This window comes from Cervus elaphus, chromosome 7 (genome assembly GCF_910594005.1).
Source record: "Cervus elaphus chromosome 7, mCerEla1.1, whole genome shotgun sequence".
Taxonomy (NCBI): domain Eukaryota; kingdom Metazoa; phylum Chordata; class Mammalia; order Artiodactyla; family Cervidae; genus Cervus; species Cervus elaphus.
This window is the reverse complement of record NC_057821.1, coordinates 16,463,163-16,477,025: the sequence shown is the minus strand read 5'-3', so window position 1 is coordinate 16,477,025 and position 13,863 is coordinate 16,463,163. Positions and strand designations below refer to the sequence as shown.

Genomic DNA, 13,863 nt, shown 5'->3' with positions numbered 1-13,863 from the left:
AGTCCTGGGGCCAGCATTCTAGAGGGGCAAGTTCCAGTCAGCTGTGTGACCCTGGACAAGTTAATCACCTCTCTGGACCAGGGGACCTCACTTGTTAAACAAGAACAAGGACAGGAGGTATGTGAAATGGCAAATCACAGTTCCTCAGTCAGGGTCTGGTGACCACCTCGTTCCACTCTGTACCTGCCATGATCCCTTCCCAGACTTGGGATGTCTTCTAGAACCTTCCTCCTCCATCTTCCCTGCAGAAGGCAGAGTCTGACCTTCTAGGTGTCTGGCAAGAGGTACACACCTGTGCCCTCTTCTGTACATTTAACAGATCAGCCCTGGTGGGGGCAAGAGATCTTAAATGCCTCATCTAAAAAGGACAACTTTCACAAGAGTAAAATCTTGGTGACTGACGGTCCCTAGCCTGGTCCACCAATGTCTCCTCCGCCAACTAGGATGTGTATCTGTGTGTACACGATTCTGTCCCCACAGAGGACAGAATCCTCTGTGGTCCTCCTCTCCGAGTTTCTCACCAGCAGACCTCGAAGCACACAGAATCAAGGTCATGCCAAATTTCCAAAGGGTTTGGTTTTGCTGATGAATGCAGGGATCAAACCGGGCCAGGGGAGAGGAAGCCTGCCCCACCTCCCCCAGCACTCAGAAGGGTGAATCTCAGGTAGTGTCCAGTCCATGGGTAACCATCCAAGCCAAAGTGGGCTAAAGGGCCCATAGCAGTGGTTTTATTTTAGAAAATAAATTTCAAAGCAGGAAGAGAAACGGGGAAGGGGTGAGGCTGTCCTGGTGTGAGGGGGAGGGCAGAACGGCAGCACACAAGGGCCAAGCTGCAGCCCGCCTCGCTGAGCTCTCTCTCCCAAGGAGATTCAATTAATTGATAACAAGAGGCATCAAATTAATTTCTGGAGGATGTGAGATTCTGATGAAGGGAAATCTTCGTAGATGGGGATCGGGAGGGAGGGGGCGCGCAGCGGCCCCTCTAATCAGGCTCCGCTGCCTAATTGGGGGGGAGGAGACTTGCCTGGGCCGCAGGGTCGCTGCCCCGAGCTCCACAGCGCCGCTGTAGGGCAGGACCCGCGGAGGCGGTGGAACAAAGGGGGCCGGTCTCCTCTCTCACTCAACTCCCAATCCCCCCAATCCACAGCTGCGGGAAAGTGGGGAGCAGGAGAGGGGAGTGTGGGTGCTCCCTCCCCAGCGGTACAGTCGGAAAACCGGGGCTCAGAGAGGGGAGCATCATGGTCCATGACCAAGGTCGCAGAGGGAATGAGCAAGCAGGTAACGGTGCGCTCACCCGAGCCCCTCACCAGCCAGCCTCAGACCCGCGCAACCCAGACCGGCCCCAAGCTCAAGGAGGTCAGCCCAAGGCGTGGGAGACCCTCCCTGTAGCTGAAAGACTTGAGGTCACCCGGCCCCTCTGCCAGAGTTCCCTGGACCTCTCAAAAGCCCCCAGCATCTTTTCGGAGAGGGCCGAAGACACTCGGCGCGCACGTCCCAGCGCTCAGGTCTCAGAGATGGAGGAGCTGCCGGCACCTCGCACTGAGGCGCTCGCGGAGGCTCAGGGAAACACTGGCCGGGCGAGCAAACCAGAACTAGTGCGCTCAGCCGGAGCGCGAGGACCCGGAGCTCGGCCTCTCCTGGGAGCCCCGGAGGCTTCCGAAGGGAAAGATTCCCGCAAGTGGACCGACTACGCACCCTCAGCATCCAACCTTCGCAAGCACCTGAGACTCTGTGACCCGACCCGAACCGGAGATGCGGAAGCCTGGAGGAGCACTGCGCCCAAGCACCAGCGGCAGACGCCCCTCCCTCGGTCTCCTGTAAATCCCGAGTCCCCATCCCTCCCCAAATGCTCCCCAGCAGCGGGCCCTTTTCTTCCAGGGTGCCATACACTCTGCCCAAAGAACCCGCTGAAGGAGAGAGAGGAGGAAGTATATGCTACCCTCTTTTGGAACAACTTCCTTCGGCCTGGGTCTCCTGGAAGCCTGGGCTCCAGAGCTGGGAAACCGAATCTGACGGAGTCTGCCGGCGGGCCGCCGGACTGAAGAAACTACAGAAGCCCCTTCACCAGCCCACTGGGCCGGGTTTCCCTCCACACAGCTCAGCCATCCTGCAGGCTCAGCCGCTAGGACCTGGCATCCTGTCCAGGCTGGGGAGCCTGCCCCCCACCACCAGCACCTGTGGGAAAGAGCCTCCCTGGGGTACTTGCTCCATTTCTGATTTTCCAAGTTGCAAGCAAGCCACCTCTTCTAAAACCTCTTTGCCGAGAGACTCCGACAGCTCAGCGGTGGAAGGCCACCGCACACAGTGATGGCTCCACAAGGTTTGTGGAATCCAGGACTCCAATCCCTGACCCACCCTTCCCTCCAGTCACCATCATGTCTCTCCTTCACAGCCTGGGGAAATTCTGGGTAACTTCCACCCGCTGACCCTGCCTATCGTGAACAAACACGGAGGGTCACTAGTCTACACACCCTACTCTGTAACCGTCTGAGAAAGACCCACCATCTCGCCTCCATTCCTTCCCATCTGCACTTGTGGCCCAGGTCAGGTGTCGTCAGAAACTCCCAGTGGGAGAGAAAAGACCCTTTCCCCACGCCCTGCACCATCGATGACCCCGCCCAGCTTCTGGTCCCAGCTAGGGAGGCTCCAGTTGGGCAGAGGCTGGGGCCTGGGGAGGTAGGCAGAGCTGCTGGGCCCGGGGGAACAGGCTGCAGGGGACAAGGATCAAAGGAAGGAAGACCACCAGCCTGGCCGAGGCCAGAATGGCTCACTCCTTGAGGCACTAGAAGCTTTGACTCTATAGCCCAGCACACTGGGGCCTTGTCCAAATGAGTATCTTTTGTGCCGGGAGCTCTTGGTTTCTAGCTCAGGCAGGCATGCTCTGAGTCCAGGCTCTTCCCAGGGCCCACTCGAACGCTACTTCACAAGCCAACCGTATCTACAAGCCTCGGGGTGGGGGTGGGGGTGTTGGAATAGAGGGTTCCTGCTGTGCCCCCCAACAGGGCAGCCGTGGGTGAAGGTAGGCATTTCCATGGAGAATCCAGGAAGGCAACATTGAAAAAGACAGTGACTTCACCCCTTCAAGGGAAGGAGCTTTTTGCTTCTCCAAGGTGATCCATCCAGAGATGGGTCCCAGAATGATTTGAGACTGCCAGCCAAATCTGTCTTCCATAAGACTGTGTGAGCCAGCGTTCCAAACCATAGGAGTCTCCCTTTTTTTGGAGAAAGATGGTGCCATTTTTCCTCCTCTGTGTTCTAGGGTATTACCCCTCCCACTTTTGTGTCCACGAGCACCTTAGGATGCTGGTGGGAGGTGGACCTTCCAGGGTCTTGTGCAGCTGAGAGATCCCAAGTCCTGAGCCCAGATCCTCCCTTAAAAGGAAGACAGGAAGGGGAAATCCAGCCTTCTCGTTGGAGGGCTGAGGGGCACCCAGGTTTGAGCCCGTGAAAGAAGGAAGGGGAGTGGCAGGCCCTCCCATCCCCTCCTTTCTCCCTTCCCCACAGCAGAGGCTCAAGCCCTACCGGTGGGAGTTCTAGGAGCCCCACCACTAACTATGTGACCTCAAACAAGCTGTTTCTTCTCTCTAGGCTTTATTTTCCTAACCCTTAAAATGGAGATTAATTTCCAGTCCAGCATGTGGCCTGGCAGTGCTGGGAACCTAATAAATGCTACCCCTTGGTCAGTACTATGGTGTGCCAGGCACTGTTCTAGGTACTTTACACCTGCTCTTCCATCCCACTGGCAAACAGGCTCTCAACTGCTATCACTGACCTACTTTATGCGTAAGAAAACTGTGGTTTGAAGAACTTAAGTTCTCCAGAGTCCCATCATCACTGGCAGGTTCCAAAGCCTTCTCCCCTGTGACCCATGTTCTGCCCTGGGGAGGCCCGAGTTCCTTGCCCTGAACTCCAGAGTCCTGGCACCAAGTCATAGGAAGCCACTTCAGATTCTGGAGCCTCAGCATACAGTCAAAAACAGTGCCCATCCTGCCCTGGTCTGGGAAGCTGGGAGCTTTTGAAGGGAAACTGTGCTAGAGCCCCTTGGATGCAAGTATTACTTTGCACTGCTGCTGCTGCTAAGTCACTTCAGTCGTGTCCGACTCTGTGTGACCCCACAGATGGCAGCCGACCAGGCTCCTCTGTCCCTGGGATTCTCCAGGCAAGAATACACAGTTTGGATTATTAGAAAAATAAAGACACTGTGCCTGCTTGGGCGGCGCTGGAGGGGTTTGCGTTTCAGCTGGAGAGACAGGAAAGCCATCAGAGCAGTGGGGTAGCAAAGGATTAGGACGTAGGGAAGAAGGGTGCAGCCACGCCAGGCGTGGCAGATCAGAGAAGGCTTCCTGGGGAGATGACCCTTCCCCTCCTTGCACCTCATACCTCTCTTCTGACAAAGACACCCTTGCACCACCCTCCTCTCTAATGTCTTGTCTGCCTTTCCTACCCTGAAAATGTGCAGACCCCAGCCCTCACAGCTTGGGCACTCCAATGCCCAGCCTGGGAGCTGCCCAGACAGTGTAGGGGCTCAGCAAACCCTTGGGGGATTAATGGATTAAAGGACCCTCCCACCACTCCTCCAACTTTCCAGCCCCTAAGGAAGAGGTGTGTTTAGAGTAGGGGCCCAGCAGGATATGCACATTCCTGGCAAGAAGGGACCTACCTGCCAGCAGCCAGAAAGGAAGTTTCTGGCCAAAGGCAGAGGAAAGGGAGTGGGCTAGGGGTGTCCAGGTGTGAGAAGGGACAGGGACAGGTCCTTTTGCAAGTTGGGCCCAAACTGGCCCCTTTACCCCACCCCTGCATTCCCCCACACTGGTGTCAGGTTTTTCTCTCCCCAGGGCTCAGGGGTTTACCAACTCCATAACTCCTGCAAAACCTGCCCAGGACCGGGAGAGGGAGAGAAAACCCCACCCAGCAATCAAGCACTTCGTGCCAGAAGAAAAGGCTCCCATGGCCCCCCAGCTTAGTGCTGAGGTTAGGATGGGGGAGGGGTACGGTAGTGAGGGGGGATCCAGGAGAGATTCAGATCTTACAGGGATCCCAAGTTGGGGGCGGGGGTGGGGGAGCAAAGCCACTTCCACCTGATGCCACTTTGCCCCACTGATGACAGAGAGAGTGACACCAGATGGGGAGCCCACGAGACAGTCATGCTTCCGAGAGGCTCAGATCTAAGGGTGCCGGAGCGGGCAAGCTGTCCAGGTGCCCACAGCACAGTCCCAGGGGCCTCCCTCCTGCCTGCCAGGTGACAGAGAGCCCAGAACCCAGGCAAAACAAAGTTTCTCAAGTTAAAACCAAAACAAAACAAGCCTGCAGATTTCCCCTCGCCGCAGCAGTTTTCTGCCAGGTTGGGCAGGGTTGGCTGAGGCAGGGGCTGTCTGAGGTGGGTGGCTCTCCTTAAAGCAGCTGGGGCCTGGCAAGCTTACCGGGCCTTTGCCCCTTCCCCCCCAGCCCCGCCCCACCCACTGGCTTACTAGGAAGGTCATCAGCTTGAAATGCCCAGTGCCAATAGCGTTCAGTCCCGGTTCCCGCAAATAGTGAATTTCTGGGTTCAAATTCTTGGTGTCGAGGTCTTCATTACCCGCCGTGTTCCACAGTGGGACTGGTCAGACTCTCCCTTGGCTACAGGCTGTATAGATGATCCCACAGTTCCTTCCTTTTGGGTGGGACAAGGGGGCACCCAGGCGAGCCTCCAGCTCCAACCCTAACTGCCTCTCAAACTGTGCTCCTGAACCCCTCAATCCCAGACTCATAACAGTTCGCTCTGGGACAGTCCACGCACGTGCTTTAACACAGGATGAAGATGCTCAAGTTCAAGTGAAAACCCGCATTGGCCAAAATGCTCCTGGGCTTTTCTCAGCAACTACTGGGATGAAAGCTTCAGACTCGGGTTTTCTCCTGGGGCACCTCACCTCCAACCCCTGCTCTGGTCTGTGAGGTCAATCAGCAGGGAGACCCGGCCCAGGGATGCAAGACATGCGGGTGATCTCCAGATGGCTTAAACCCAGGCACGGAGGGAGCGAGGAAATCAGCGGGGCGGGAGTTGGCAAGAGAAGCCGGCAATGCACAGGGCCGAGCCCGGTGTTCTATATGGGCTCAGGGTCTCGGCGTTCCCATATCCTCTTCTCCCAACCAGGAGAGTCCGGGTGGGACGCCCAAGTGTTCACGAGGTCGCCCCAGTTGGAGAGAAGGAATCCGCAGCCGTTAGGGCCTCTGACTCAGAATCCGCCTCCCGCGAAAGCACACGCTCCTTTGACGAGGAGGCCAGGACCCCAGGCAGCTCAGGGCGCCCCGCTTTCTAGCGCCTCGGGATCTAGCCGGGCTCAGCTCAAGTTAGTTAGGCGTTGATGGGGAGTGCAAGGCTGGCGCGCTGCCGGGGTGACCGCCGCTCGGGTAGAAGCGGCTGGGGAGGGGGGGCTGTCCAGGAAGATACCACAGTCCTGGGTCTGAGGACGGGCGGGGGTCCTACTTGGTTATCCCGGGACACTCTTCCCAGGCGACCTCCGAGTCCTGCTGCCGCCTTCTCTCCACCCCCCCGCCCCCCCGTATGGTGAGGAGGCGCTCTCTCCAAATGGGGCGAATACAGATACGCACAGGGTCACCCCCACCCTCCAGCACCGGCGCACAAAATCACAAGAGGCCGTTTCTAGACGCTCTCAAGTCCCCAAGAAGTTTTCCTCTCCTATCTCCCAGCAGACCCATGGAAGGAGGAAAGGAGACGACTGGCCTCGGAACCTCCGAGATGCGACCCCGGCAAACTGAGTCCCCTCCTCACCCAAGGCGACGCGGAGAGTTGGACTGCAGTCTCCCCCGTCCCCATCTGTCTGCCTCCGGCGCGTCTTGGGGAGTCCTGGACAGACTGGGGTTGGGGGAGCCCGCTTCACCACTTCCCTCCCCGGCTCAGCAAAGTCTAGGCCGGGAAGTACTCTTTGTCTTACTCGGGGAGTGTGTGTGGGGGGGGGCGGGGAGCGGTGGTCGCTCCCCCAAGACACCCCATTCCCCGCGGCTAGGCCGGGAGGGGGCCGGTCCTAGATTCTTGGGGGATGGCGGGCCTTAAGTGGTCTTTCCAGCCCCCCACCCCCACCCCGGCCGCCGCGCCGTAGCCCCCACCTGTTCCCCAGGCAGCTCCGGGCCGCGGGGGCCTGAGCCGGGGGCGGGGTGTCGCGGCCCCACGGGGTCAGGGCGCCGCAGCCGGCCCCGGCTGGAACAAAGTGCGCCGGCCTGGGCCCGGCTCCTCCCGGCGCCCGGCGCGTCTCCGGCGGGCAGTTTGCAAACACAAAGTGAGCCAGTGAGCGGGCGAGAGAGTGCGCGAGCGAGGGAGTTGGGCTGGTCGCCGGCCCAGCCCCCACCCGCGTCCCCGGGCTCGGCCGGCCACCTTACCTGTCCAGCCCGGCCGCTCCGTGCGGGCTCCGGCCCGTCAGCCCGCGCGGGGCATGGGGCTCGCTCGGGTCGCCGCCCGGGCCCGCCGCCGCCGCCGCCCGCTGGGGCTGCCCCTCCGCGCCGCCCGGCGCCGCGCAGCTCCCGGGCGCCCTCCCTCCGCGCCGCGCCGGCCGGCCGCCCGCCGCGCGCCCTAGCCTCGCCGGGGCATCGCACTTTGGGGGCGGCTCGGCTCGCTCCGGCTCTGCTGCTCCTTCTCGATCCTCCCGCGACGCTTGTTCGCTCGCTCCGCTGCCGGGGCTCCGGGACCCCGGCGTCCCCGCCCCCGGCCCAGCCCTGGTTCCGGCCCGGGCTCCTCCCCGCCGCGCCGCCGCCGCCGCCTGCGCCGCGCCCTCTTCGCGGGCTGGGGGGGTGGGGGGCGCTCCGTCCCGGCCGCCGGCCGCACGCTCCGGTCCGTAGGGGCGGCCGGCTCCAGACTCCGAGGGGCTGCGACTGAGCCCGGGCAGCGAGTGGCTGCGAGCGGGCGGCACGCGGGCGGGGCGGGAGGGGGCGGGGGAGGCGGGGAAGGAGGGAGCGCGCCGAGAGCCAGGGAGGAGGGAGCCGGCGCGCGGCGGAGGGAGGGCAGACCAACTTCTAGCGCTACCATAATTCGCCTAAAGCAGGTGCAGCGACTTTCACCCGGCCCCACAGCCGGCGGCGAGCGAAAAGAGACCACGTGGACCAAACTTTAGAGGACGAAAAAATGGGGAAGACGTAGGGCTGTGGATCTGTAAAAAGGAGGTGGGGGTGGGGGGAAGTGGAGGGACCCCAGGGATTCACCCTGGCTTTGCGAATCCCAAGGCGCGCTTCGCAAACCCCAGCCTTTCTCTGGAGTCTGGAGGGACGGCCAAGCCCTTGCTCCCACACGGTTCATTGGTTCCCGGCGGGCAGTGCCCCGCGCAGGGAGTGGCCGGGGGGCCCCAGAGTCCGGAGCCGGCCGGTGTCCTTCCTCCCCTCCCTTCTGAGCCCCGCTGCGTAGGGCTGGGGGGCGTGTGCTTTTGAAGCGGGGTGGGGTGGTGGTGGTGGGGAGACTCCTCTGGGCTTTGTGAAACGGTCACCCCGGGCGCGCGCCGCCTCCCTCTCCGGAAGGGGAATTTCCCATAAAGTGCTCTACGAACCAGTGAAAAGGGGGCCCAAAGCCGGATCCGCGCGGGCAGAGTGGAGTGCAAAGTAGAAGCAATTATCCGGACAAATTAGATTGTAAACAAAACTCAACGTCTTTTGCCTGAGGGCGGGGAAGTGCGCGGGGAGGAACCCGAGGGATTGTGGCTGGAGCCAAGGTGTGTCTTTGGGTTGGGAGGGGGAAGTCCGGATGAGGAAAGGCCCCAGATCCAAGGGGGAGGGCTGTGCTGGTAGCAGGCGCCCCAAGCAGAGACTCGTGGAAATCTGAATAAATTCTCTCTCCGCCTTCTAACCCCAAAACGTCTCCAGTCTGGCTCTGTGTGTTGCAGTGACGAGAGGTGAGGGACACCTCAGAGCTTGTCACGGACTGGTCCGTGACCAAGGGAGGGCCCGGCTGTGAGAGGAGGCTTGGAAGGCCTTGGCCTTAGAAGGCTCTTCTGGCCCAAATCCCCCGAGGCAGATGGAGACGGGCAGACACAGGATGCTCCGGTGGATTGGGAGCTGCTGGTGCCTCAGGGATGCCGGGGCTGTGGCCTGGGGAGAGAGGATTTCTTGGAAGAGAAGCCTTTCCAAGGGGACTTGGAAGAAAAAGAGAGGAGACTTCTTGCGTGCTCCTCGCTTTATGCCATCCCTTTTCTGTGGGTGCAGATAAGCAGGTGGAGCTGTCATGTGTGTGCTGCCTGTCCAGGTCCAGATCCTATGCATCTGTCCTGCATGGGGCAGGTGTGACAGGCATATTCAGGTTCTGCTGGAGCTTTTCGGATAGCTAGCTGTGGAATCGCTGGGAGGAGGACCCTGTGCATCTTGTATGTGGATACCACAGGTCCTTTCCAGTGTAGCAATAACAGAAGCATTAAGAAGCATGTCCCAGCTGATGCTGGGAAAGATTGAGGGCAGGAGGAGAAGGGGACGACAGAGGATGAGATGGTTGGATGGCGTCACCGACTCGATGGACATGGGTTTGGGTGGACTCTGGGAGTTGGTGATGGACAGGGAGGCCTGGTGTGCTGCGGTTCATGGGGTCACAAAGAGTTGGACACGACTGAGCAACTGAACTGAACATTTGGGTTATACTACATGCCAGGCATAGGACTCATTTCATCTTTGCCATAACCCTGTTAGTAGATAGTCCTGTGACCTCCATTTTACAAAAAAATTAAGTCCACCTGTCAACGCTTACCTGGCTGGTGAGGGATGAAGCAGGATTGCAACCAGAGCTACTTCGGTGAGGCCTCTGAAGCAGTGCTGCCTGCTTGTGGGTTACCTGAGGAGTACAGTTTAGGAGAAAGTAAGTCTTTGGTGGTGTGATTCTATTTATTTTCTGTGGAGGGTCAGCTCTGGTAGGAGTCAGGGCATATGGATAGGCCTGAGCCTGACCTGGAGTTGACAGGTCCTATGTAAGCCCAGCTGGATGATGACCATGCCCCCTCGGACCTCCTTCCCATCTGTCCTGCAGAGATTTCAGGTGCGGTGAGAACTAAGGACTTTCAATATAGAAGAAGGAATGACGTGACTTCCAGTGGGTTTCTCCAGCTGTTTTCTGTCTGGCTCTCTGGCCCACTACATCCTTTTCCATCACCTTCCTGCAGCAGCCCCTCCACACCTCATACTTGGATTCACTTGCCCAAAGGGATTTCCCTAAGAAATGCTTTGATTTTCAGTTTACCATTATCTCCAGGTCAGTTCAATTCCCAGCACCCTGTGAGTCACAGTGGGGGGCCCAAGGTAGGCAAAAGATCCTGTCTGGTCCTCACCTAAAGGGCAATTTAATTAGGAAACAAGGTCTTACCGAAGACATATACAGAACACACACCCCCAAATTAAAGCAGCCGGTCCAAAGCCTTACTTTCTGATGCAGGAGCTCCAGGAAAAGGTTCCAAAGAGTAGCCCTTGGCTTCTAAGCAGGAGCAACTGTGAATAGGCAGGAGGGTCCTCTTTCCATCTGTCTTTGTTTCTTCAAAGGGTCCCAGGGTCAGGGCCTATGATGTGACAAGAACCAGGGCCCATGGCCTGGCCCTACTAGGGAGCCCATGATTAAGAGCACAGATGCTGGAGTGAGGCAGCCTAGGGTTGAACTTCAGCATCTGTCACTTACCAGCTGTGTAATCTGGGCAAGTTACAGGATAGAGCCACAGTTTCCTCATCCGTGACCTTGGGAGAATGCCTCCTGGGGTTGGGAGGGTAGCATGAAAAAGCCTGGGCAGAGCATCTAGCTCTGTGCCTATTCATCACATATTTTCCATAAACACTCACTTTCTGTTTTGTGAGCCCCAGTTTCCTCACCTAAAAACGAGAATACTGACTTTACAAAATTGCAGATCATACATACATCTGCAGTTGATGCTTGTAAATGTCTGCTGTGTGCCAGGCACTTGATTCCCATGCCGTTCAGCTGCATCACCCCAGGCAAAGTGGCTCTTCTCATTTTATAGTGAGGCACTCAAGCTCAGGGGCTCCCAGGTGGCAAAGTGGTAAAAAAAAAAAAAAAAAATCACCCTGCCAATGCAGGAGATGCAAGAGACACAGGTTCGATCCCTGGGTTGGGAAGATCCCCTGGAGGAGGAAATGGCAACCACTCCAGTATTCCTGCTAGGAAAATCCCATGGACAGAGGAGCCTGGTGGGCTACAGTCCACAGGGTTGCAAAGAGTCGGGCACGACTGAACACACACATTACACTACTACTCAAGCTCAGAGAAGTCAGGCAACTTGCCCCACGTCACATACCTAGAAGGTGGTATAGCAAGGATTCACTCCCAGGTCTTCATGGCCTGAAGAGATGCCCTTTCCCAGGTTCAGCTACCTCCCTGTTCTGGTGATGAAGTGGATTCAGTTCAGTTGCTCAGTCATGTCTGACTCTTTGTGACCCCATGGACTGCAGCATGCCAGGCCTCCCTGTCCATCGCCAACTCCCAGAGTTTACTCAAACTCATGTGCATTGAGTCGGTGATGCCATCCAGCCATCTCATCCTCTGTCGTCCCCTTCTCCTCTCGCCTTCAATCTTTCCCAGCATCAGGGTCTTCTCAAATGAGTCAGTTCTTTGCATCAGGTGGCCAAAGTATTGAAGTTTCAGCTTCAGCATCAGTCCTTCCAATGAATCTTCAGGACTGATTTCCTTTAGGATGGACTGGTTGGATCTCCTTGCAGTCCAAGGGACTCTCAAGAGCCTTCTCCAACACCACAGTTCAAAAGCATCAGTTCTTCAGCACTCAGCTTTCTTTATAGCCCAACTCTCACATCTATACATGACTACTGGAAAAACCATAGCTTTGACTAGACAGACCTTTGTTGGCAAAGTAATGTCTCTGCTTTTTAATATGCTGTCTAGGTTGGTCATAACTTTACTTCCAAGGAGCAAGCATCTTTTAATTTCATGGCTGCAGTCACCATCTGCGGTGATTTTGGAGCCCAAGAAAATAGTCTGTCACTGTTTCCACTGTTTCCCCATCTATTTGCCATGAAGTGATGGGACCCGATGAAGTGGGTTACTGGTATGTTCTTAGTACCAGGCCCGACATTGGGGGTGGGTGCCCTCTATTCCCACAGTCCCAACACATCTAGACTCAGATGTTTTATGTTTCCATTCATCTGATTGCTTGAATCTTACTTCTTTTCCCCCTTCAAAACCTTTTTTATTTTTTTTTAGGGAATTCCCTGGTAGTCCAGTGTTTAAGACTCGGCACTTTCACTGCCGTGGGCCTGGGGTTCAATACCTGGTTGGGGAACAAAGATCCACACAGCATAAGAACAACAACCCAAACTGTTTTTTGGTTAATTAAGGAACAAAACATTACCAACTTTATGTAGTGGCTCAAACCTAAGTATATACCAACAGAAATGCATAATGCGTTCAGCAAAAGACAGATACTAAAATGACTGAATGGTAGAATAGCACCATTCACAATAGCCATTAACAGTGGAATGGGTGAACAAATGCTGATATTCTCATGCATGGGCTAGTACTTGGTAATGAGAATGAACAAGCCATAGGCACACCCAGCAATGAGGAGAAGTCTCACAAACAATGTTGAGCATAAAAATCAGTCACGCCTTTGGCTGGAACTCCAATCTTCCAGTAATTCACCAAAATGTCCAACACAAAAGGAAGGAGGAGGGGCACCCACCCCTTTCTCTCTAGGCCTTTCAGAAAACATGGAGTCAGTCCTTTGACCACATATATGGGAATCTACAAAAAAGGTGGTATTGTAGATATCAAGGGAATGGACACTCTTCACAAAGGAATGCCCCCCAAATGGTACCATGACAAAACTGGAAGAGTCTACCATGTTACCCAGCATGCTTTTGGCATCATTGTAAACAACTGAAGGGCAAGAATCTTGTCAAGAGAATTAATGTGCGTATAGAGCATGTTGGGGCTTCCAAGGTGGTGCTTGTGGTAAGGAACCTACCTGCCATACAGGAGTCCTAAGAGATGTGGGTTCGATCCCTGGGGTAAAAAGATCCCATGGAGGCGGACATGGCAACCCACTCCAGTATTCTTGTCTGGAGAATCCCATGGACAGAGGATCCTGGCGGGTTTCAGTCCATGGAGTCACAAAGAGTCAGACTCAACGGAAGTGACTTAGCACACACGCACGCCTAGAACATATTAAGCACTCTAAGAGCCGAGATAGCTTCCTGAAATTTGTGAAGGAAAATGATCAGAACAAAGAAGGAAGGACTTCCCTGGTGGTCCAGTGGTTAAGAATCCACCTGCCAATGCAGGGGGAATGGGTTCAATCCGTGGCCCGAGAAGATGCCATATGCCATAGAGCAAGTAAGCCTGGGTGCCTTGACTCTGAAACCCTTGAGCCTCCGGCCCACACACCAACACAAGAGAAGCCTCCGCAATGAGAGGCCCGCGCGCCACAACTAGAGGGTAGCGCCCACTCATGGCAACTAGAGAAACTCCTCACGCAGCAACAAAGACCCAGTGCAGCAAAAAATAATTCAATCAACGCTCCCTCCCCAACCAAAAAGAAAAAAGAAGGAAGCTAAAGAGAAAGATACTTAGATTCAACTGAAGCGCCAGCCTGCTCCACCCAGAGAAGCACACTTCATGAAAACTGATGGAAAGAAGCCTGAACTGTTGGAGCCCATCCCCTGTGAGTTCATGACATGATGGGTGTAAAGAATCTGAAAGACCTGGAGTGCAAAAAAAAAAAAAAAAGAAAGGGCCAGTCACAGAGAGAAATTCTACTTATCTGAAATTCAAAAATCGATGGAACGAAATTGACAAGATAGAACTCAGGAGAGTGGCAGCTTTAGGTGGGGGGATAACTTGGGGTTCCTGGGGGATTGTGAATACTCTGTGTTTTTTGAATTTGGGAT

General features: G+C 56.2%; 1 protein-coding gene and 1 pseudogene across 4 annotated transcripts in view; one reads left to right on the top strand and one right to left on the bottom strand.

Moving 5' to 3' along the window:
- FOXP4 (forkhead box P4) overlaps positions 1-7,896 on the bottom strand; it is a 51,014-nt gene extending 43,118 nt beyond the window's left edge. The window contains exon 1 of one of the 4 annotated variants that reach the window (XM_043907416.1): positions 7,375-7,896. The gene's annotated coding sequence lies outside the window, so the exon portion shown is untranslated. The remainder of the gene's footprint in view (positions 1-7,374) is intronic. The other 3 variants (XM_043907419.1, XM_043907415.1, XM_043907417.1) reach the window with 3 other exon arrangements.
- Positions 7,897-12,620: 4,724 nt separating this feature from the next.
- Positions 12,621-13,654, top strand: LOC122697715 (annotated as a pseudogene).
- Positions 13,655-13,863: the final 209 nt, after the last annotated feature.